General features: G+C 61.0%; 1 protein-coding gene across 2 annotated transcripts in view; it reads right to left on the bottom strand.

Moving 5' to 3' along the window:
- Nucleotides 1-24,860, bottom strand: part of MAD1L1 (mitotic arrest deficient 1 like 1) — a 318,428-nt gene that overhangs the window by 194,705 nt on the left and 98,863 nt on the right. The window contains exon 1 of one of the 2 annotated variants that reach the window (XM_082669806.1): nt 11,951-12,008. The exons of the other annotated variant lie outside the window; for it this stretch is intronic. The gene's annotated coding sequence lies outside the window, so the exon portion shown is untranslated. Of the gene's footprint in view, nt 1-11,950; nt 12,009-24,860 lie in introns of those variants that run through there. 2 annotated transcript variants of the gene reach the window in all.

Below are 24,860 nucleotides of genomic sequence, written 5' to 3' on the forward strand. Positions count from 1 at the left end.
ACGGAAGGAACACGCCAAGCTGAGACATCAAAGCCCCAGAAATCTGAACGAGAAGATCCAAGTCCCTTCAAGACTCCTCCAGACGCAGTCCAAGGAGGCCGCCCACTCACCCGTCACCTCTGCTGACACCTGGAGGCGTGAGCCACCGGTTCTGCACGGAACAGCCTCTGGGAGGCCACACTGGCCACAACCAACCCAACAAAGCCGGCTGCCCCTGCAAGGAGCCCCTGGGAGGCCACACTGGCCACACACCAACCCAACAAAGCCAGCTGCCCCCTGCAAGGAGCCCCTGGGAGGCCGACCCGGCCGCGAGAAGAAGCGCATACGGGGGGCCCTGGGACGCAGCAGAGTTGACGAGGGGCCTGGGGTCGCGGGCTCCCTGCAGGCGGGCACACCCACACTTCCCTTCTGCCACATGATGGCCTGGCCAGTCTGGGGGACACGGGCATTGAGTAATTACCCATCAACAGACCGGGAGGCAGCGCAAGGCAGTGCATGCAGCTGTTGCAGATTCAGAGACGACACAGAGTCGCCAGGCACAGCAAGCACCCAGCGCACCTTCCGACCTCAACGGCGGGTGGTGGTCAGGGCAGGATGACAAAACCATGCCCCCCATCTCCACTGCCCCCCCCGCACTGACCTCTGTGCTCTCGTCTAGTTCTGCAACCTGAGAGAGGAAGAACCCAGCGCACCTTCCGACCTCAACGGCGGGTGGTGGTCAGGGCAGGATGACAAAACCATGCCCCCCATCTCCACTGCCCCCACACACACTGACCTCTGTGCTCTCGTCTAGTTCTGCAACCTGAGAGAGGAAGAAGCAGCCTTCTGGGATCTAGCCTTTGGGGCAAGAATAAGAGATTTAAAAGAATGTCACAGCCAGGCACTTCTGAGAACAAAAACCCTGTTTCCTGGTGGATGGTGACAATGTCACCAGGACTTGACAATGCTGGGGACCCTGCTCAGACCTGCCCAGCAGAGGGCCTGGCCTGGCAGCTCCCCTGCCCCTCACAGAGCCAGAACCCGGGCCGCTGTCCATGGTCCTGGCCTCTGGCTCCCACCAGGGAGTCTTAGGATAGGGGTCCTGACCAGCACACACACAGGAAGCAGGGGCGAGACGGAGACACTCAGCCCTCGGGTCATACCCTCATCCTGGCAACCTGTTCTGGCTTCCCTGCCATCTTCGATAACTGTTCTGGCCCTGGAGGGGTGTGGAGGGCAGGACATGAACGGCCCCCAGCCCCAGCAATGCTGCGGGGATCTGTGGGGGCCCAGCCCCCAAGGGCTGCAGTGCGGAAGCCTCAGGCAGCTCACCCTCAAGCTCACCTTCATTCTCCAGACACGCCTGACAAGTTGACGTCGGTGCTAAAATCTTACCATTTATGTAACAGCTCAGTTATCAGCGGAGTCTCATTTGCACGTGTCAGAGGAAGAGAAAATCACCTAATTAACCACTTCCCCATCAGCAAAAGGCAGGGGGTTGTACTGCCAATTTCTCTTCAGCGTCTGTCTTCCCACCCTCTGAAATTCGCTCCCCTTTAATCAGAGAACATTTCTAATCCTTTGTCACAAGGGACTGGAAAAACTCTCCCTCCAATCATGGGAACTTTAAGCAGACCACGTGGACACAGCCTTCTCACCACAGGACCTGCCGCCAAGGGGCGGCCCTGCCCACGGTCGCACGAGGCCGCCAGCTCTGCTCCCGAGAATCTCCGCCCAGGAGGCTGCTCGGGCCACTGAAAGACCAGGGGACAGACACGCTTCCGCGACAACTGAGCAAAGTGGACAGCCGTGACTGCGCCTGTCCGCTAGGCTATGCGCTCTGCAGCCCCGAGCAGGCACAGGCCTGGTACATGCTCGACACACACCTCCCAGGGAGACGGGGCACAGCGCCGAGGGCCCCGAACCTGCTGGCTGTGGGGGACCAACCACGCTGCCTCCCGGGGCCTCCGAGCCCGCTTCCGTAACACCGGAGTAAGCCCACCCGGCGGAAGAGGCCGAGGGGAGGGCGTGTGGGAGAGCCAGCAGGTCCTTGCACGGAGGCACACGGTGGGTTCCTAGCTGACACCGAGCCTGGCTGCTGCTCCCACCAGCAGCGCCACACGCACACGTCCCCCGAGGCGTCAGCACCCTGGGAGCAGCTCCCAGGGTCCCGCCGCGCCCCATCCCCTCTGCCTGGACGCCTCCACAAACGGTCACTCCTCCACTTGCCCCACTTCCTCGGGCACTGCCCTGACAGCACGCCCGCCCGAGTGGGCCCCGCACCAGGCCCGTGCTCAGCAAGACCACGGGCCACGCCGGCTCTGTCAACGCGCAGGCGGCGCACCGCGCGCAGCTCCACAGTCCCGCTCCTGCTCGAGACAATAAACGGAGGAGGAAATGGGGGGCGGGTGGGGGGTGGGGAGGAAGCGTCCCCGGACACGCTTTGCTGAGGGGCTCCCCAGGATCAGAGGACAGCAGCCAGGACGAGCACCGAGAGCCCGGGCGGCCTGGAGAGCTCAGCAGCTCCAGTCTCTCCCAGAAGCCGAAAGCCACAGGCGGCAGAAAACTCAGGCGAGGTCCCAAAGGGGACTCTATAGGCAAGGAGGGAGTGAAGGTGGGAGGTGAGGGGCACGCCCCCCACCAGGACGGCCCTCAGTGTGGCTGAACCCGGGAACCCAGGGCCGGCATCCCAGGCAGACTGACAGTCACAGGTGACGCCTGGACTCTGGGAAGCTGGTGGGGAGCGCACAGGCGTGGGAGAAAGAGGCCCCGAGGACCTCGCAGAGAGTCACATCTGCAGCCGGTGTCTGGACACCAGCGACCTAGATTGCTGTGCTCTGAGCTGCCTGGAGCACAGCGTCCCCGTCCCTCCAGCCCGGCTGCTCCGCTGGCGGGACCCGGCACAGAGCCGCTGAGGTGTGACGACCAAGCCGGCGAAGGCTGGCGGGCCGGCTCCCGGGTGCAGGCTCTGAGCCCGGCCGGCCCCTCTGGCGGACGGCCAGCACCCACAGCTCCAGGACAGCGCCCTCCTGGGAGGGGGGCTGGAGCTGGCGGGAGGAAGGACAAAGTGCCAACAGCCCCGTGCTTTTATGGAGAAGGCTCGCTGCAAGGCGGCTCTGGGTTCAAGGAGTGCACTCGTTAAATTCTTACCCCGAACACCAGCCTCCTCACTCCGACGCCCCGATGCCCATTCTGGGGAATTCCACCGCGACTTCCCCAGCGCAGGCGAGCCCGACCTGCGCCCGGCACAGAAAGCGCCCCAGTCCCCAGCCGGCGCCTCACGCCACCACCTCCCCTTCCCGCAAGTGGACCAAATGCCAAGATCGTGACCCCCAAGCCCCAGTGGCTAGGGAGTCACAATTCCCAAGCCAGGGGCTCTTCCTGGGTGCAGGAAAGTGGTCTCTCCCCTCCAAATACTGAAACACACCAGAGGAAGGAGCCCTGACTCTCTGCACGTACGGGACACCCGGTTTTTGGAAATCCACCAGCGGTGAGAGACTTGCTCTGCCATGGCCGCCGGGCATGAGAGCAGGAAGAAGGCCCTGCTCCCTGTGGGCACGTCGTGAACAAACAGGGAAGGAAGGTCCCTGCCGCCCAGAGCTCAGCCTCCACGCAGGACGTCAGTTCCGACCACGTGAACAGGTGGCACGGGCCACAAAGAGGGTGAGGTGCCGAGAGCCACCAGGGGCTGCCCGGGCGCGGGGAAGGGCAGAGGGCCTTGGTGAGCTCGGGGAGCAGCCTGAGAAAGGGCCCAGGCCCACGGCCCCGGGGGCGTAGACTCTGCAGAGAGGGAGAGGATGGGACCGCTCCCCTGCAGCCACGGCAGGGGGCGACGCGGCCCCCGGAGAGGGGTGTGGGCAGAAGAGGCAGCAGACCCAGTCCAGCGACACGGCCGGCCAAGGCTTAGGCCCAGCTGGCAGTGCAGGGTGTGGAAACGGAGCGAGCCCACAGCCAGTGAGCCGCACTGCCCCGAGGCCGGCCACAGCCCGGGAAGGCCCCCTGGAAAACAGGGCAGGACGGACTCCGCTCCTGCAGGTGTGGCTGGTGCCCTGACAAGAGGCCCCGCCCCCGGTCCCCAAGATCCCGAGCTCACCCAACACTCTCACAAACTCTACGCAGGTCCCGTACCCCCAGTCCTCCTCCTCTGAGCGCGTCCTCCACACCACGCTCGCTTTAGCAGCCACGGTGCCCGGGCAGCACCGGCGTGTGAAGGGCCAGGTGCCGGCCATGCAGGTGGGGTGGGGTGGGGTGGGGTGGGGTGGGGCCGGCCCGCCCCTTCCCTTCCCTCTCCCTGCCTGCAGCCTTCTCCAGGCCACCTCCAAATGCTCAGGCGCACAAGAGGCAGAGGCAGAGGCAGAGCCAGCACAGGAGAGGCCCGCCCCGAGCTCACACGGGCTCCTGGGAAGCCTGCACTGACTGCCTCCCCCCAGCTCGGCCGCCGTGCGCACCACTGCGCCTGGCCCAGCGTAGGGGGCCCTGCCCTTAGCTCCACGATGGCCGGCAGCTCACTTCCCAGCCAGATCAGCGTCCCAGGGTGGAACGCAAGACAGCCCCGAGCCTCCCCTCTACGGGGGCTACAACTGGTTCCCAGGGAAAAACACGTCCCCCTGCCCTCCTCCCTCGGCCGCCCCCACTCCTCCGGCCGACACGCGCATCTTCACACATCTGTCTTCAACCCTCACAAACGCACGCCCCTGGGAATCACCTGCCAAGCGCTCTGCGTGCCTCTTGAGGCCCTGGTTTAAGCGCTGAGGATGAAACCCGCCGTGCCTCTGTCAGGGAAGCTGCGGTGGGGGGGCAGGTGCACAGCACCCTCCTCCTGAGAACCCCTTCCTCTCCCTCCGCGGCCCCAGCCTCTGTGCTGGCACTGGCGCACACTCAGCAAGGCCCGCCCGGCGCTCTGCCACCTCGTTTAGAAGGTGGAAACACTTGTCTGCAGCCTGTAGGGCCTCAGTCCAAACTAAAGAGAGAGAGCCTCACTTTAACCTCTTTTTGGAGTTAACGCAGGGCTGTGGGTGACCTTCCCACACTGTCATAACAGACCGGGACCACGAGACCTCTAGGCCAAGGCCTGGCTCGGATTCAGCGCAGAGGGGACAAGCGCCCAACCAGGTGCTCAGGAAAAACTACTTCAAAACTTGCTGACCGAAAACCCCCAAAATGGGTCATTTTAAAATAAAAGAGAACGCTGGGCATTTTCATCATGTATAACATTCCTATTAGAACAGAACAAACCGCGGGTTGTATCAAACCACTTCCGGTGGGGTTTGTGTCCGCGTAACCCACTATTCAGGCGCCGTCTCATTAACACAGAGGCTTAATTGGCCTTTCATGCCTGCATTGTGTCTCAGGAATGAGCGAGGTGCAATTATGGTGAAAGGAGCACTCCAGCGGCTTCGGTTCAATTCATGGCATTCATCGCGTCAGAATCAGCACAGATGTTCCCTTGGAGGACACAGAGGAAGATGAGCGGCTTTCAAAATGACACTTTTTTAGTTTAAAACTTTATTTAAACTAAAAAGTTCTTTAAGTGAAATTTACAACACACTGTTTTCCTCCCTTTGTTTCCCTTGCTGTAAGGCATTAACTTTCAAAGGCTGGTTCCGCCTAATTTGATTTTTCATTTCAAGTGAACATCTGTGTTTAGGTCTAAAAAGCTCTTTGCGGAAACACAGAGCCCCGGAGGGTCTGAACGAAGCCCGCCTCCGTAAACACCTGACCACGGATGGGAAGGCCTGCTTGCTCCGGGGCCCAGGGGTTGGGGGTGCGGCCGCTCTTGCCCCCTCCTCCTGAGCTGCTGAGAGACTGTTTTCTTTGCAGAGTGGAGACTAAGAAGGCAGCCCCAAGGGCAAATGCTTAGCCTCAGTGCTTCCTCCCCCGGTGAAGGCTCACGCAGAAGCGGCGGCCAGACGGGGTCCGCGGGGTCTCCAGGAAGGCGGCTCAATCAAATCCAGTTCCTCCTTCAACCGTGTGTGTGTGTGTGTGTGTGTGTGTGTGTGTGTGTGTGTGTGTGTCTGTGTGTGTGTCTCTGTGTGTGTGTGTCTGTCTGTGTGTGTGTCTGTGTGTCTGTGTGTCTCTGTGTGTGTGTCTGTGTGCGTCTGTGTCTGTGTGCGTCTGTGTGTGTGTCTCTGTGTGTCTGTGTGTGTGTGTCTGTGTGTGTGTGTGTCTGTGTGCGTCTGTGTGTGTGTGTGTCTCTGTGTGTCTGTGTGTGTCTCTGTGTGTGTGTGTGTCTGTCAGGCAGGCGCCCCCTCCCCACTCCCACCCCTCGACCACCCTGGGTCCCACGGGGTCAGGCCTGCCTCTAGGGTCCCCACTGCCACGCACGCTACCTTGAGGGAACACACGGAAGTAGGGGGCCAGCTCTGCTCCTGAACTGGCCCTCAGATGACAGACACATGGGCAACCTCCCCACGCCTCTGTCTCCCTCTCTGCCCATGTGGACAATACCTGAGCCAAGCTACCCATCAGGCCACTGGGGGCAGACCCAGAATCAGGCATAGAAAGTGACTTTATGAGCGCACGACGGGAATAAAGCGTGAATTCAGCCCCAAGCCCAGCAAGGACACTCAGAAACAGGGCTCCCCGGGGCTGAGCGTCCCGGAACTCCCTAGCTTGGCGGGCGTGGGTACGACAGGCCCTGGGGACAGCCCGAAGGCCTCAGCCGCTTCTCTTGCTGTCCCTACACCCAGGAGCCAATCACGTCTGCCCCACTCTCACCCTCCTGGTTCCCATGGGAAGTTCAGACAGAGCTCCCTGTGGCAGTGTGGGTCTAAATGGTTGGAAACACTTCTGTTCTTATGGCGCTATATTTAGAAACCTCTAAATAAAACCCATGGAGCATGTTGCAATAATATACATTTTTTAAACTCACTAATTGAATGTTGCCATTACAAGTGCTATTTTGGGCCATCTGCTAAATATGTAATTTAGGAATTAAGACTCATATCTTAGCGGATACGCTAATTACTCCTTTGAATCCATTTGGGTCCCTTCTGAACACACACAAGAAGTCCTGTAGTTAGCAACAATAATCACCCTTCCGTTTCACGGTACGGGGTCAGGGCCATGACCAAGGGGCTGACCAAGAGCTCAGCTCAGCCCAGGGATGGAAGGGCAGAGAGAGTCACGAGGCCATACCTTTCCAGGCCAAGAGTCCGTTCTGGCCTCTTAAAGGTGACGCGAATTTCTGTATGTCAAACCAAAGCCTTTCATCGAAGGCTTCCACTCGTCGACTGTGCACGGTTTACCCAAGTCCAACGTCTACCTTCCCCCATCCCCTGAAAACAGTGCTTGAAATATTCTTAGAACCCATTCCGGCGGCCAGGCTGCAAGTTAAGTGACAGGCCTACGATGACTGAGTCGTCCCCGTTCCCACGGTCCACGTCCCGAGGTCCCTCGTCAGGTGTCAGGCAGACCACACAGGGCACTGTGAGTCAGAGTCAGCAGTGGTATCACCTCCTTTTGTGCGACCTGCTACTTGTGTTAATACAGTCCAAGAAAGACTTTACTTCTGCTATCGCGACTCGGCGGTGATCCACGCTAAATTTCACTGACTGGTGCATATCCCCAAGGGTCAGTCATCCCCTCAGCAGACGAAACGCCTCTTCTCCACCCTCAACAAAGGCAGTGGTTTTTTGTCTCCAGTGTTTCCCTTCTGTCCCAAATAAAATTTATCTTGCTGAAGGATCCATTGTTTCAGACTATTAAGACGCTTTGGGTTCTTCCATGGGTTTAACCAACCAGTAAGCACATCCCTGTATCAATACTCACCACCTGCCTCCACGCCCGCCCACGCAGACTCCAGGATACACACCCGCGCACTTCACAACAGTCCCCAGCAGAACAAGAAACACTTCTTACCCAAACAAAGCTCGGAGTGCTCGTTTCTTTTCTCTCTCCCCATTCCCTCGTGTACTGAGTATAACTGAAGGGGCGAAAAATGCATCAGGAAACAGTGAGACGTAAGAAGCTGAGAAGAGTCTCGATGTGAAGGCCACGGGGCACGTAAAGGCTGCATCCTTGGAGGAAACGTAAGTGAAAACCAAGAGGGCAGGGACGAAACACAAACAGGGAGGGGCTCCAACGCGCTCGCGGCCTGCAGGGGAGGGGAGCCCCCTGGAGACACGGGCAGGATGGGCAGGCTCATCTCTCGCCCACGGGCCGGCACAGCCAGTCGCAGGGAGAGCCCGGCCAAGACCGGCAGGTGCCAGACCCCACGCCACCCGTCCTCGCGCTGCGTGTTCCCAGTCTCAGCCGTCGACCTGTGGAACGAGGAGTCTTCACGACCGTGACCCTCAGGGATTGGTGCCCTCGTCAAGGAGCAGCACCCCCGACGAATGGGGTGCAGCGTTTCCCTCCAGTCATAAGAGAACTGAGATAAAAGAAAAAGCAGGCTGAGGGAGGGAAAAAAGAGAAATGACCTTGCGGCCTTCTCGGCCCATTAGACACAAAACCAAGCGGCTGAAATTTGATTATGGGGAATCAGAGGGAGGAAAGAGGCTCTACTTAAGTCGCTGTCCGGAAGGCTAGACTCCACCAAGAGTTTCTCATCAGAGGAACAGGAAAATGCAGACAGCGTTTCCGGCGGGCTTGGGAGGGGACGTGCAGGGTGGTGGGGGGGGCAAGCAGCTGACAGGGTGCGGCCAGGAGGTCACCACCTGCACCCCCCTCACCCCGATCAGATCGGCCGAGACCAAAGACCTGCCAAGAGCTGGAGCGAGGCCGCGGTGACCGGCTGCAAGGCGCTTGCAAACACCAAAGTGCACGTCCTCTCAGGAAGCCGAGCGCAGTTATGACCCAGCCACCCCGCTCCCAGGTACCCAGTCAACAGAGCGAAAACTTCTGTCTGTCCACACAAAGCCAACGTCTTTAGCAGCTTTATTCTGTTCCACCCAAAACGAACTCAGATGGCCTTCCACCGACAAGGGCCACCTGATGGAGTTCTACTGGCCCACACACAGCAGCCAGCTCTGCTTCACGCGACGGCGCACAGGGGCCTCAAACGTGCTGGGTAAGCGAGGAAGCAGACCCGGAAGCCCACACACCGTGTGACTCCATGTACACGGCATCCAGAAGAGGCAGAACCAGAGGGGCAGAGATCACTCCAGTGGCTTCCTGGGCTCGGGGCTCGGCGGGGGGGTGGGACGCACAACTCCCAGGTGTGAGGGCTCCCGCACCCGATTACTGAAAAACCGACCAGAACAGGGAGAACTGGCATGAAGAGCCCACCGTCCTGAAATGAGCCAGAGAACAGCGAGGGGCGGGGAGAGGGGGGCAGGCCCTGGGAGGCAGCGTTCTGACTGGGGCTGCGGACAAACGCCACACCCGCGCTCATCACAGTCACGGGCTAGCGCCTCTACAGAGACCATGTGTACACACTAGGCTGAACAAGTAAAGAGCGGGTGTGGAATGACAGCCAGGTTTCTCAATATCAAAGAAAAAGATGACACACGAGGAGGTCAGAACGGTCCCAGCGGGAAGGTCCCTGGAAAAGTGAAAGGGGCAGGGAAGACACCACTTCAGAGCATCGTGCAGAGCCAGAAAGAAAGGAAAGGCTCAGAAACAGACAGCAGCAAATCGAACGGGCACACGAGCCCGTTCGAAAGAGCTCCCAAAGGCCGAAGCTCAAATCAGTACACAAGTCCACAGCAATATAAACAACCAACCAAGTAAACAAATGGGGAGAAGGAACAAGTCCTCCTCTGAGAAGCCCAATCAACAAACGCAGAAGAAACAAAGGCACTGGAAAACCGCCACCGTAACACTACGGTGGTACGTGCTGCAGGCCACATCCTCCAATGACAGCTTCAAATTAGTGGGAAACGGGCTGTTTGCACAGTCTCGGGATGTGCCCCAAGGTATTTCTTAATCACGAGGGGAACACCCAGACTTGCACTGGAGGAGCGAGCGATCAAGAAAACGCCAGCGCCACGTACCCCCACGCGATGCCTTGAGAAGTCACAGCATCACTTCTGCGGTTTTCACACCTCAACCTAATGGTGATGAAAAATCACACACACCCCAATCTCGGGACATTCTACAAACCCCTGGCCAGTGCTCTTCAGAAGACTCGAGGTCGGGAAGGAACCAGGAGATGACACGCCGTCCCAGACGTTAGAAACCAAGGAGGGAGATGGGGCGAGCCAACGCGCAACGTGGGATCCTGGCGTGGGAAATCGGCAAACTCCAAATGAAGTCTGAAGTGAACACGGCTGTCCCGCCGCACTGTCTAGTTCCTGGTAACTGCACTGTGGCTGTGCAGGATGCTGAGTCAGGGGACGCTGCGGGGAGAGTGCACCTGAACGCTGCACACTATTTCTGAGACCTTGCTGTCAGTCTGATATTACTTCAAAATAAAAGGTTTTAAAAGAACATGTAGGGGCTTCCCTGGTGGCGCAGTGGTTAGGAGTCCGCCTGCCAGTGCAGGGGACACGGGTTCGAGCCCTGGTCTGGGAAGATCCCACATGCCGCAGAGCAACTAAGTCCGTGCGCCACAACTACTGAAGCCTGTGCACCCAGAGCCCGTGCTCTGCAACAAGAGAAGCCATCGCAATGAGAAGCCCGCGCACCGCAATGAAGGGGAGCCCCTGCTCGCAGCAACTACAGAAAGCCCGTGTGCTGCAAGGAAGATCCAATGCAGCCAAACATTTAAAAAAATATAAAAGAACATGTAGGATGACTGGCCCAATGGCAGTGCCATCCCTAAGGGCATGCTTACGTGTCCTCAGGACAGAGACCCTGGGAACCTTCCCAACCCGGGCCCGGCTCCTATCCTCCCGCACGGTCAAGGCTGGGGCGCGCTCTGCGCACCAGGAGCACAAGAAGCGCAGGCCCAGGCCCCTCCCTGGCAAGAGCTGGTCGCCTCCGTCGCCCCCCTCACGGGGCTGCCTTCCCCACAGCAGAGGCTGAATGGCCCTCACCTGACAGACAGACACGCCTTGAAGATGGGCACTTCCACCATCTAGATGGTGGGGTGTTTCTTCCTTTTTAACAAGGACCAGAAGACGACAGCTTGCAGGACAAATCTGGTCTGCAGCCCGTTTTCGTCAGTCGGGTCTCCCTGGAGCACAGCCAGGAGGTGAGAGCTGGCCATCGTCTCTGGCTACAGCAGAGCTGCGTGCTGACGACAGAGGCCATCTGGGCCACAAAGCCTGGCCCCCTGGGTTGCTGACCTGCCTTACGAGGCCAGCGGGTGGCACGGAGCTTACAATCCTGACAGGGCCAAAGATGGGCTTTCAGGAGAACACTACTGCACTATTCAGAAAGACTTTCTAGAAGACTCTGCCCCCAGGACGGCAGTGCTGCACTGAAGCATGAGTTCAGACCCACAGAAGCAGTCGGGAGCAAGGCACTAGGGAGCCCCCGGGGCTGCGGATTCCAAACAGCCGGGGTGGCAGCACCTCGGGCGTTTCCGCTCTGTCCTCCCCTCCGCATCCCAGCCCTGCCGGACCGCATGGAGATATCAGGTCCGTACCCCACCTCACCCGAAAGGAGCCACGACCCCACCCGGGAGGGCAGTCAGGCAGCACCGCAGATGACATCCGCACAGCGCGTTCTGAGAGGGAGACACGCCAGCCCTGACGAGGAGGAGCCCCTTCAGGGGCCAGGCTGGGGCTGGATGCTCCCCCCGCAAGCGCAGGCCTCTCCGCCGTCCCCTGCAGACGGAGGCGTGGTCCTGCAGAGGCGGGCGGCGGCGGCTTCTGCAATCAAATCCTGGCCCCACCCCCCGTCCGGGATCCCCAGCATTCCTGCATTTCCCCCCTGTGGTGTGAGACCCCGGCCACCACGTAACAGGCCACAGCGCACGCACCCCGACTTGCCGTGACCTCTGGGCGGCCCTGCCTCTCACGGCTCCTTCCCGGCACTGCCACGCTCACGGGCTGGGCGAGAAGAGGGGCCGGATGACCAAGTAAGCAGGTGGCTGCGTGTGAATCGAACGCCGCAGGAGGGGCAAGACCCGAGCCTGACTCACCTTCGTGCTCCTGAAGCACCCGAGACACGCCACACGGAGGAGGCGCAGGACTGCGACAAACGTCTCCGAAATCAGACCCAAAGAGCCCCGCCCCCCAAGCGAGGACGTGGCCGGGAGGGTGTGTGTCTCAGCCGAGCAGGCGCAGGCGCTCACCCGCAGGAAGGGGGTAAGGGGGTGGGGGGGTGGGGGGGGCAGGGGTGGGGGGAGCCAGAGAGGGCGGGGCCTGTGCACGTGTGGGCGCAGGTGAAGCAGGGCCAGGCCACGCGCCACGCTGGTGTCGGCAGCTGGGCGTGGCGGGGGCAGCGAAAGTCAGAGGGGACCAAGGAGAAGGCAGGACGGAGCCACAACTTCACACGGAGGAGGAACCGCACGCTCCAGAACGAGGAAGAGGGCCTTAATCAGGAAGGCAGGTGTGTCGCCACCGCATGGAGCTGACCAGCCGGGGCCCTGCCCAGAGAAGAGGATCCTGACCGCAGGTGAGCACAGTGTCCATGCATCAAGTTTTCCACCACGCCCGCCTCTGGCAGAGAGGACAGCACAGGCACCGAGGAAGTGCCGGTACTCAGAAGGTTTCTCTAGGAAGAAGGGCCACAAGAAGCACTCAGGCCTGGAGCGGTGCGGGCAGCACCTCAGGAGGAAGCCCGTCCCCGGGAAGCCCCAGGCCAGCAGGCTGGGTGAGAGACGCCCCGAGTCAACTCCTCAGGCTCCCCCAGCGGCCACCGTCTCAGCAGAGCCGCTCCTTCTGGAGAAACTGTGCACGACCCTGGGGGCTGAGGGGCTGGGGGAGCTGCTGTTGCCTCAGCGCGGCTCCCTGGGGGCCCCCACCCCACGCAGCTTCCGCAATCCAGGTGAACCCTCGTGCTAACCACAGGCGGCGAGCTGAGCACAGCGCAGGCAACACGCCAGCCCAGAGCCACAGCGCAGCAGGCCGGCAGCTGCCGGGGCGGGAAAGCACGTGCCAGGGCCTGTTTCTCACCGGGGCGCCCTGGCCTTCGCGACAAAAATCATCCATTTCTATGCACAAGCATCCCCAAGACTGCAAGATGTTCAGCACCCCAGGTCCTGCCCCACGCAGAGCAACGGCCCCGCAAGCGCCGCCCTCCTCACCTATCTCCCAGCGCCCCTTGGGGCAGCTCCAAGGAGATGACCGTACCCCTCGACCCCGGGGCACCGAGTGGCTCTGGACCTCCTTCTGCCCTCTTTCTGGGCTCCCGGCCCACACCCCCTTCAGAGAGCCTGCCACTCCCAGACCCCCGGCCCCAGGGGACAGAGCCAGCCTCCACTCTGCAGCCCCTCCCCACAAGCTGGCCTGCACCCGGCTCCCAGAGCACTGGTCTGACCTGCGTGCAGTGGAGGCCCGCCCTCTGTCCCCCTCTCACTGTGCACAAGCAGACTATCAGCCCCAAACACACACGTATGGGAGAGTCACGGGGGCCCAGGGCGTGCACACACACAGGCTGTACGTTAAGGGGGCACGAACACTGCCAGGTGGACTTGGGGTCGGGGCCTGGAGGCCCACCTCTCAATGCTCTACGATGCGATTCTCTCCCAAACCAGCACCACAGAAACGGTCGCTGGCAACAGGCCTCCAAGTGCAGGTTTCCTGGAATTTCCCCTCAGCCCTGCTCCGACGCCCCCTTCCCTCAGAAGGTCTGGGCTGGTGGTTCTGGAAGTACATCCGGTCACTCCTGCTGGCCCAGCCCCCGTCTTCGGTGGCCCCGGTGGAGCCTGGGAGGCAGGCTCTGTTGACAGCTTTCGTTCTGCACGCAGTGCTGTCACTGGCTGAACTGGCCCTCCAAGCCAACGGTGGGCCTCGCAGACGGATTGTCTAGCGTCCTGCTGCTGCGTGCATCGCAGTGAGAGCTTCTCTTTCATGCATCCACCTCCTTCTCTGTCCTCTGTGCTACCCTCTGTGCAGACCAGGGCTGAAAGTCCTTGGCGGAGACGCCAGACTCCTCGCAGGCTCACTGTAGCGACCCGCCACTGGGAAACGCCGCCAGCACGATAGGCCGCCCTACGAACTCGGGCACAGCTCAGAGGTCAGTGAAGAAGAGCCCCGTGCCCGAGGGGCTGGAGGGGGCTCTCCGCCAGGCAGCGCTTCTGCAAAGGCAGGGTCCACGCCAACAGTGCCTGTCCTGCTGCTGTCGTGTTCTGCCTGCCCCGACAACTCCCCTGTGCAAAACTCCCTCCTCCCCTCTCCACTCTTCCCCTATTTGAAGAATCAAAACAAGGGCCCTCCCTCCCTCCCTCCCTCCCTCCCTCCCTCCCTCCCTCTCCGGTTCCTTGAGATGAGACAATTCCGGGCCCACCTGCCACGGCTCCTGACAAATGCCCCCCTGGGCGCTCCAGGCAGGGCTGTCACAGCACACGCCCACTTTAACTGGGACCGAGCTGGAAGATGCCACCTGAAGGGGCTCTGCCTCATGACCCTGGGCCCTGTCGGGGCTGCCCCGGGACCCTCATCTCCCAAAAAGAGAATGTCCCCAGGCACTGCCCAAAGTGCCCCTCTGCTCTCCGCGTCTCCTGCTGGTACCACCCCCAGGCATCACCGTCAACATCCCAGGCAGAGGAACCTCAAACTGCTCTTCACCCCACAGTCTGATGCCAGCCCTGATCGTCCTATGCCCAGTGGGCTCTCTCCAGGAGGTCCCAGAGGCTCCTCAACTTTCCACGCAGCAAAATTAAGCCCAAGCCGTTGGGTAATCCTGTCCCTCCTCCCACATTCTCTGGATTAAAGGCACCTCCAGCTATGCAGGTTCAAAAGCCAGACATACAAGAGCCCCCCGCCACCTGCCCCCAGTGGCTGCCGCCACCAGCCCATCCCCAGCACCACGGGCCCGTCACCGGACGCCCTAAACTACTTCCTTCCAGCCCGTCTGGTCCCCACTGCTGCCACGCCAACGACCCGCCCTATAGGTCACACCAAATAACGCCTCGTAATAAAGAAGAGTTCTGATCACGATACACCCCGACCCCGGCTTTAAAACCCTCCATCCACAGCTTCCTCCTGGGCGAAATAAAGTCAGACTCGCGGGGCAGCCCCCCACCCCAGTCCCAGCCGAAGCCTGTCAGCAGGCCCAGGAGGCGTGGGCAGTGCAGGCAGGGCTCTCGACACCAAGCCGAAGTCCTCCTCCGAGAGGCGGGAGCCTGCCCCTCCCCAGCCCAGCTTTCTGAGCCGCTGACAAGAATAGTTCTGAGAAGCCGCTTCAACGCTGGGAGCTGTGTCTTCCGTTGCTTTGTTTCCCCAACACACAAAGCAAGGCCTTTTTTTAAACGTAAAACATTATAATTGTTTTGGTGCCTCATTCCAAGAGAGCTTTGTAAACAGGAGCACATGCTAGGAAAGGCGAGGATGGGGGAGGAGCAAAGCAGGAGAAGAAGGCCTCAAAGCCACAGCACACGGGGCGCCGACGCCCCCAGGGCCAGAGAGCGGACAGAGACCCCCTGGTGGGCGCCCGACACAGAGACCAGGGGTGGGGGCTCAGTCCACAGAACCCACGGCCTCCTCGTGGGGCGGACGGTCCAGCGGGGATGGCCGCGAAGTGGAGCCCCATCGGGACGCGCTCACGGAAACGTGCAGCTACACAACCAGGGACTGGGACGGGCGCACATTCCGGCACCAGGGGGCTTCGCGAGGAGACTAGACCATGGTGACCACGGGGCTCCTGTGAGGAGCGTCCTCTCCAAGCCGAGCTGGCCACTCCAGACGGCAGGCCCTGGAGGTCAGGGGCCACGTCACGGCATCCACAGGGCCAGAACCACAGAGCTCTGAAGGCCTTTCCAGCTCTGAGATCGCATGGCCAGTTTGCACCCCACAGATGCAGCAGCAACCTCTGTGTTCCCATGACGTGCCGGCGCTGGGACCAGCGAGGAAGGTCAGCCCCCGGTGGGCGAAGGAGCCGCAGGCAGCTCGCTGCCCCTCAGCCTCCCCGGCGGCCCTAAGGGAGGGTGGCGGGCTCACAAGGGGGCTTTCAACAGCCCCCAGGCTGCTCAGCCCGGCAGCACCGAGGAGCCCTCGCCCTGCACATGGAGCCGGCACCGTGGTCCAGGTGTGCAGGAAGCTCCTCAGCACATCCAGGTATCTTCCTGCCTCTCAGAATAAGCAGCTCCGAGGGCAACTTGGTTGACGCTGCTGCCAGGTCGGGGCAGTCCTGGAGCGTGGCCTGTAGGTGTCGGTGCCAGAGCCCCGAGGACCCGCGGGAGCCTCCAGGGGCAGAGGGGGCAGCGTGGCCGCTGTTTCCGTTTTGCCTCCCTCGTCGGCGCATGAGCTCCAGGAAGTCAGGGACCCGCCTGCTGTATCCCCAGCAACAGGCCAACTGCTGGGCACTGGCTCGTGCCACAGGGACCGAGTGCCACAGAAGCTGGGGGCTTCAGAGGGACCGGGCCTCGCGTGACTTTGGGAGACACTCGTGTCCCTCTCGCCTCCGGGCTGGCAGGATGACGTCCCAGCTGAGCCCAAACACAGCGGCGGTCTCGGTCTGCCTCACCCGCAGAAGAGTAACCACCAAGAGAAGGCAGAGCCAGGGTTCTCTGCACGTGGCCGATGCCTGGGGCACAAGGAACCTTCAGGGGCTGGGAAAGTGCTAAATCCTGATGGGGTGCTGGTTACAGAGGCGGACACGTGGGCAATAATGCAAAGTCTCCACATACAACCTCCCCGTATCTTATACTCGGAACAGTCTAAGCAATGTTTCCAGCTATTTGAGAATTGCCACTTACTGTCTCCTCACTGCGTCCTGAAATGGCAAACCAGGCAGTGCCTCATGCCACTCAGGCAGCTGACGGCCAACAGGCAGCTGCAGGCGGCCAGCTCCTGACGGAGAAGGCGCGGCCCCAGCGGATGGAGAGCAGAACCCGTCCTGGAGCCTCCGGAGGCGGCCTGGCTGGTCAGGACGGGCATCGTAAGTCCCGCTTGCCCAGATGAAGACACCGTAAGTCACTGGCAGCCACAGCTGGTAAAGCACGGGGCAGGACAGGACTTACACTCAGCTACGCAGCCTCCAAACCTGCACCCGTCAAGCAGAAGGCTGACACAGTGGACGGTCACCGCACAGCGCCTGTCTCCAGCTCTCCTCTCTGATGGGGAACTGGCCCTTCGTCGTTCCCTCCAGCTCTTGTGGGACTGAGTGCCCATCACGCCCTGGCCATAGGGCAAGCACAGAAAACGGGGCGGATGGCCAGGACACGTCATCCCTGTGCGTGGAAACTGGCCCCAGGGAAGCACGAGACCGCGCCAGCTTGGGGGCGCCATGAAGTGCAGTGACAGCCCGCACAGAGGCTCCGGGACACCTGCAGCCAACTGGCCAGCGCAGGAAAAGTCTGGTGGCAAGCGAAATGGGGGCGGCTGGTGTGGGGGGACACCACAGTGCAGAGGCACCCCTGGTTCTGTGACTGAGGCCAATACCAACTTCCCAGCCACTAGCAGAGGCGCCATCCTCTGTGTTTACCGAGTCGGTTACAGTCGGGCTTCCTTTTCCTGCAACCAGGAAAGGGCCACCTAACGTACCTGGCAGTCCTGGGAGTTTTCTGGGCCAGAGATGAAGCCTGGCCGGCAGGAGCCCGGCTCCTTCAAGGACACACACTGGGGAGAGACTTCAATCCCAGGGGAGGCGCAGCCTGAGCTGAGCGACATTTCCAAGCAACGATTTATGGGAACACTTGGTGCTAGAAAGCTGGTCTGGAGGCAACTGAGCCCATTTCAGAGCGGGCCTGGCAGGAGGCACCGAATCGAAAGGTGTCCTCTAGCGTGCATCCCTGCAGGTAAGGAGTCAATCAGGCAGAGCCTCGCAATCTGTTCCCGCTGAGCCCAGAAGCAAAGCTGTTTACCACTCACGCCCAGAGGTGAGTAAATAAAGCTACCAGCAGTCAGCACCCCCTGCGTCTCTGGCAAAAGCTTTTAAGTTACTTCAGGAAAGCCAGTGCCCCCGCCTGGCCCTCCATTAAGGTTCAGATGGACCAGGCAGCCAAGAGCTGCGCTTTGGGACTCAGGGGCAGAAGCAGCCGGCTCTGGCTTTGAGAGGCAGCCTGGCCGCCTTCTCCGAGCTGGAAGCGCAGACACTCGCCACCGGGAGCCAGCAGCGAGGTGTCACGCTGCCCCGGACACAGACGCTGCAGGAGGCCTGGGCACAGGCAGGGCCGGCAGCGCAGAGGCCCGGGGCACAGGGGGCACCCAGCCACGGTCCTGGCTGGGCCCTGTTAGCCAGGGCCATGCCTGGGGCCACCCGTGCCCCGGCACCAGGGGTCCAGCTGGTGACAGTGCCTTCCCCAAGGCAGCTGAGATCCCCTGTATTTTCAGGACAAGATTTGTGACACAGAGTTTTAAAGTGTCCTCTGCATATTCATGAGTTCTCACCCGTCCCAGTGAGCCGGGGACAGGTCTGGCTAACTCAACGGCTGACAAACGTCCTCCAAGGTAAGTGGTTCCTAACTGGTGAGGAGACAGCTGGAGGGCTCTGAGCGTTTCCGCACAGGAGATGACGATTCACTGCTGGCCTTCTCACCCAGACGGAAGAGAGGCTTCCCCAGAAGCCCAGGCAGTGAGCGATACGAGACCCCTAGACGCCGTCATAACACCAGTTTGAGTTCCTGCCTTGGTTTCTACCCGATGGTCTCCTGGGGTCTCTTGCTGGCGGCTCTTAAAATAAACTAAGGAGATAATACCAAGAAAGAGCCTGACATTTAGCCAGCCTTAATATCTCAGTACAACAGCCTGCCTGAAAAGTCAGCTCAGAGCATCTATTTAAAAGCAGCCCAGCACTCAGCTTCTGAGAAGAGGCCAATCAGCACGCAGCCCGCCGTCCCTCTCCCTGCTGACGTTTGTGGTTCCGCAGGTGAGAGGAGTCCATGGCTGTCAGTCAGTCCCCTAAGAAGGGAACAACGCTCCAGAGCTACTTCCTACAAAGTGCATCTCCTGCCCAGGGTGGGGGGCGCTGACAGGGCACAGGAGCCCAGGCAGTCCCACTGCCACTGCCGCGTGGCCCGCTGCCAAATCCCTCACCGGCTCCTCCCCCGTGAGGTGGGGTCAGCACCCTCCGCACGGGCCCCTGGAGCTGTAGAGATGTAGCGAGATGATTAAAGTAAGAGTGGACGTGAGAAAGGGCTTAAAGGGTGGCCCGCTGACCCAAAGCTCCTCACAGAGGCTCCCAGTTCACTGATCCAAAATTTAAAAGACTGGACCCCAAACGGGCAGTTTCGAATTTCACTTCTGAATACATGACAACTCAGGCAGTCACAGACCCACAGGATGGGGCAGGAAGCCCCACCCCTCGGAGCACACGCTCGGGGACCCTGGAGGGTCCTGGGACAGCAGGAGTGCCCGCTCCTGCCCAAGGCTGGGTCAGGAACAGGGCGAGGGATGGGGTGAGCGGCGACGTGAAACAGTCCTGACCACCTCGGTGCGTGTGGACCCTTCGAGGCGCCGAGTGCGAGGCCACGCCAGGCGCAGCCTCCACTCTGAAAACCCAGGCGTGAGAAGGCCCAGGACAGCTCCTGAAGCCCACCTGCGACTGCCACTCACAGCTTTTAAACACGCAGGGTTAGCAAGTTACTTCTGCGGGGAAGTGGTGGTGCCGCGAGCGACAGTGCCCAGCACCTCCTCAGCCCCACGCAGCCGTCAGCGTGCGCTGCCAGGCGGGACGGCAACCACACTGCCCGCCTTCGGGGGGGGCTTCACTAGAAACCACAGACCTCAAGACAAACAACCCCTGCTTCACACTGCCGGGCAAACAGGCTGACGAACTGTGTCACTGTGTGCCTAACAGGGCATTTCAAAGGAACGCTGAATTAAAATGAAGGCTCTGTAGTAGAGGGGTCCACGTGAGTAATGACGTGGGCCTCACAGAGGCTGGCCCGAGGGCTGTGTTTCCAGGGAAGAGCACAGGAGGGCGGCCAGGACTCCCGAACCCCTGCTTCAGGGGCTCCCCCAACGTTCCCTCCCTTGGGGAAGGCGTTAACACCTGTGCCACCGGTAACCCCCTGTCCAGCGGGGGCCACGGGGCCACTGCTGCAGCAGACACGTGCTCTGCGTGGCTGCGGGGAGGGACACCAAGGAGAAGGCGTGCCCTGCCCCCTCCGTGCCCACGACGTGGACGTGGTGGGACAGCGACATGGGCAACAGGTGGTTCCTGAAGGTGTTGCAGGTCACACAGGGGGAGCCCTGGGAGCACAGCGGGGGCACCTAGTTCAGCTACCAGGGGCCCAGAAACCTGCACAGAGAGGCCTGCAGGGGCAGGCCTGGACCGCCGGTCAGGACTCTGGAATTAACCCCGAGCACGGTGCCCAGAACGGAAGGTGGCACCAGACGCCTTTCACGGACCCTCCCCTCCAGGAGGAGGGAGAAGACGGCAGCGCCGGTGGCCCGCACAGGCCGGGACGGCGGGCGAGGACAGAGGTGTCCAGGAGCCACCCCCGCCGGAGCCGTGGGGGAGGGGGTCTGCTGAGGGCAGGAGGAGCCAGGGCAGGAGGACGGGGACGGCGGGGGAGAGGAGCCCTGCAGCCATGCCCGCTGCACTCTGGGGAGAGGCCTGGACAACAGGCCAGTCACTGCGGCTCTGGGGGCCAAGTTCCCAAGGAGCTGGGCCAAGAAAAAGGCCCAGTGGGGACAGCAAAGTCTGAAGGGTGCTGGGTCCCCACAAGCCCCACTGCCCTCGAGGACACACTGGCCCTGGGAGCACCGGTCAAGACAGCAGGACAGAGGGGAACGGACGGCCTTGGAACTGCCCCGAACCGTCCCTGCACTGGCCGTGCGGCTTCAACTCTCTAAGTCCCACCTGAAGACTAAGAACAGGCCCACCCTCGGCGCCGTTTGTGATAACTACAGCCAGTGCCTGCTGAGTTCCTGACCCACGACAGGCACTCAGTAAATAACATGCATTTTTAGTCGCGCTCATCAGATGCAAGAATGCGCTGAGCCTACTTCAATAAATTCACAGTAAATGCGAGACCGGGTTTGGACCCGAGAAGCGGCTGCTCTCCCGAGTGCTTTTCGGGAAGCCAGATGCTTGCTCCAGTCTGCATATATCCTTGATAGCTCTCTGATCCCAGACTAATCACTTCACGCTTCTGTAACTGAGCCGCGTTTGTCCTCAGCTGGCTCCACCACTTCCTGCAGCCGGGAGCCCGGCTCATCTCACCAAATGGCTCTGCTTGAAAACTGGCAGAGTCATCAGCTGTTGAGCCCCAAGTGCCAGGCTACTGTCTGTGATGCGACCCTGGTCCCTCCCAGGGCCAGGGGCGGGGAGGTAGAGGCCAGGCCCCAGGCCGTCCAGCTCGCGTAGAACAAACCGCTCATCAGGAAAGGACTCACAACCAAAGCCCAAGCAGCCACTTCGAGAGAATGACAGTCAGGAGCAGCTCTGGATGGCCTCTCCAATGGCAGCGTTTAATCAAGAGTCCTTACAGCAGGCGTGGAGGCCTCTCAGGTCGTGTTTGATATGGGACTTGCTGGAAACAACAGAACACAATTAACCTCCATCAGAGAGAGGGCTGAGGGCTTGGCCTGGAGCCTCGGCCACGACGGGTCGGTGGCCAACCGAAGTCCCAGCACGGTCACTCCAATTAACTAACTCCCAGGGCTACTAGCTGGGCTGCCTGCCTGGCACTGAAGCCCCTGTGTCCCCTGAACTCCAGGAGCAGCATGGGGAGCTGCTGGGGCCCTCAGCCGGCTCCTCCAGGACCACCCCCTTCACCCCAGTCCCCGCTGGCCGCCGGGCTCTCCTGGCCAGGGAGGAGGAGGGCCATCCACCGTCGCCCCAGAAGGAGGCGACTGCTCGGCCCCGGTGCTGCTAACCCCACTCTCCCTCTCCACTGATCCCCTTCCCCAGGGACCTGCGTCCACAGGAAGCCAGGAGGGAGCCAGCAGATGCCAGCGGAAGGGCAGCACGACACCTTCTCGTGGCCTCTTCTCCAGGGCGTCTAGGATCACGGGGGAGGCGAAGTGCTGCCTGGCACTGACCCACCGGCCAGAGTGGAGGCAGCACATTCACCCCACCCCCGCCTGCTCCAGGAAGACAGACAGGAGAGGCCCCGCAGGGGTCCAAACAGACCTGGGGCAGGCAGTGCTCTGACGATCTTTCTAGGCCCAGAGCCAGAGGGAACTCGGCTCGAGAGCCAAACGTGCAGGGACGGAACGGCAGCATCTCCACGGCAGGCCTGGCAGGACCCCTTCAGAAGCAGCAAGCTGGCGGGGCCCCCGCCCTGCCAGGCGGAAAGGGCGGAGGAGACGCACACACAAGGCCCGGCAGGAGCAGGGCCAGGTCTGACCTTGGGATGTGGACTGTGCTTCCACAGGCGTAGAAAGGTACAGGGCTCCGTCCGCAGGACCGTGTGTTCTGCTTCCAGAGCGCTCCGTGAGGTACCGGTCACTCCTGTCTGGCAACACCCCTGCTGCTACCCGCCCATGACGAGGATGCCAAGGAAAACTTTGCTCGAGTCAAGTAAACAAACTCTAGAACATGAAACCCTAGGTGTTTCCTCTCACCCGGGGAGGAAAGCATGCAGGGTCACCCGGCACCTCCAGAGGTCCCATCTGCACAGGGACGACTAGGCAGACACCCCCGACGCCGTGACAAGAGGAGACAAGCACAGCAGACACGGCAGGACGAGCGGCTCACGATCGGAGAAACAAATGGAGTTCTGTGGTCCCTAGAAAGCCTGCAGGGGCCTGGCCGACAGCCTCCCCCAGGGTCCTGTCTGCAGCCACCGCGGTCAGAGGGGCAGATGGGCGGTCACAGGGGACTCACAGCACACCCACGTCTCGGGCCCGACCTCCAGAGCATCCGGGCACCGCAAAGGAATGAAGAAGCCTCTTCACCGCGGGAGGCCAAGCCCGGGGCTTCAGGGCACAGGACAGCGCCACCCCACAGCGACCCCCCACCCCGTACCACGACAGCCCCCCGAGTTAGCGCGAGAGCCCCGGGGCATGCAGGCTCTCTACCAGGGTGCGGGCACAGCGTCTAATCCTGCCAGGCTTGCCTGGGCACTGCCTGGCCCTCTCCTGAGCCCCCACCGGGGGGGGGGGGGTGCGGCAGGTACCCACACACTCCACGTGTGTCGGGGGCCGGGCCCTGGATGCCTCCCGTTCTCCCTCCTGGTACTCGAGGAGGCGGGCTCCCACCTCTGCCTGCCGAGTCCAGGGCCGTCACAGAGAGGGCATGAGCTGTGTGTGTGTGGGAGACAGAGCCGCGGGGACGGGAGGAAGCCAAAGCGCCTGCGAGCGTCATGGTGGCTGCAGGTGCCACGAGGGGTACTTGCGCGTGAAACGCAGCACCATCTCGGAGGACCAGATTAACTCGCTGGAAACTTTTTTTTAAACCTATTTTACAATTAATGATAAGATACTTTATGGAGTAATTACCCCAAAAGTCAGGGATATTTAAACAGATCACGAAACTGCTCCATAACGGCCCCTCCAGGGCAGCTCTCCCAGAGGACGGCACCCCCCAGACCACGCGCAGCCCTCAGAGCCCGCCTCCCCGCCTCCAGTGGAGGAGACCCGGGACTCCCCGCTGCACTGAGCCGGCAGCCTCCAGGGCCCCCTCCTGGGCACCCCATGTCCTGGGCCGAGATGTACAGAGACCCAGGTGGCTCCGAGCGAGAGCTCCTTCCTCTCTTCCAGCCTCACTTGGGAGGGGCCTCCCCTAGGTCAGCCCATCAACGGGTGGGCGATGGAGTGGACAGAGCTGAGAGACGCTTGAGCCCAGCCATGGGGCACCCGCAACGGAGAAGTGAGTCTCTGTGCGTGGACAGGATGTCCGGGAAAGGAGGACCTTGGTCCACAGGGTGACCCGGAGAGAACCACCCCTCCCCGGACTCCACGCTTTTCCAAACCTAAGCTCATACAGTTGGGCCCCATCTCCTGCTGCACCGTGAGCTTCTGAAGGGGAAAGCAGGTGATGGCTCCCGCTGCCGGGTCCCCCATGGCCACCGGAAGGTGCACACAGCAGGAGCACCTCCGAGGGCCCACGCTGAGGGCTGTTTCAGGAAGGCTCCAAGGCGGCCTGGACCAAAGGCTTAAAAATGCAAGGGCAAGCGTTCATTTTGAGGGCTGCCAAGGCATAATCCCCTTCATTCCTCTGGCTTTTACGAGAGGCTATATTAAAAATGGTTTATACAGAATAAAATCCGTTATATTTATGGCAAGAAAATATGGAAAGACAATAAAATTAGCAGAGCACAGAAATGAGAGAATACTAAACATCCTTGGCTCTCCAACAGGAACAGAGAAGGAACAATCGAGGCTTCAAATTGAAAGGCATTTAAACCGATTTAAAATTCGAAGTTCCATCCCTCCTTCCCTGCTGAGCCCCGTCCCAGGGGGCCCTGCACAGCTCAAGGGCAGCACCGCTGGAGTCCCCCAGCTCACGCTCACACAGGGGGCCTGGAACATTCCTGCCGGCGCCAGCCTGGGTGATGGCAGAGCAGCTCAGGTATGTCCCCTACCCCATACCTCACTCCCCGGGGGCTTCCTGTACTGTGTGGTTGCAACCCCTCCACTTCCTCCCTGGACCCTGGCAGTGACGTCACAGTGGGCCAGGAAGTACAAGACTGACAGCCGTTCTCATTCCCGCCTCTCTGGTCAAGTGGATCCACTTCCACGGAGATGGTAACTGGCAGTCGCCAAAGACCTACGACCCCCGCCCACACAGGCCTGAAGGGCCTGACCACCCACAGCCGGAGCCCCCCTTGGAACGGGTGACCACGGCGCCAGGGCTGAGCCAGAATGCACCCTGCTGCCCCAGCGTGGTCCTCTCCTCACGCCCCCAGGGCGCCAGGAAAACTGGACAGACTCGGAACAAAGGGCAAATCCACCTGCACTTGTCTCAAGACCCTGACTGCCGGGGTAGCTCTTTCTCTAGGTCCATCTCGCTTGGTTTCTGTTTGTTTTAAAGTACTAGACATTATTTTTAGAGCA

The sequence above is a fragment of the Grampus griseus genome (genome assembly GCF_964374135.1).
Source record: "Grampus griseus genome assembly, chromosome: 14".
In the NCBI taxonomy this organism is placed as follows: domain Eukaryota; kingdom Metazoa; phylum Chordata; class Mammalia; order Artiodactyla; family Delphinidae; genus Grampus; species Grampus griseus.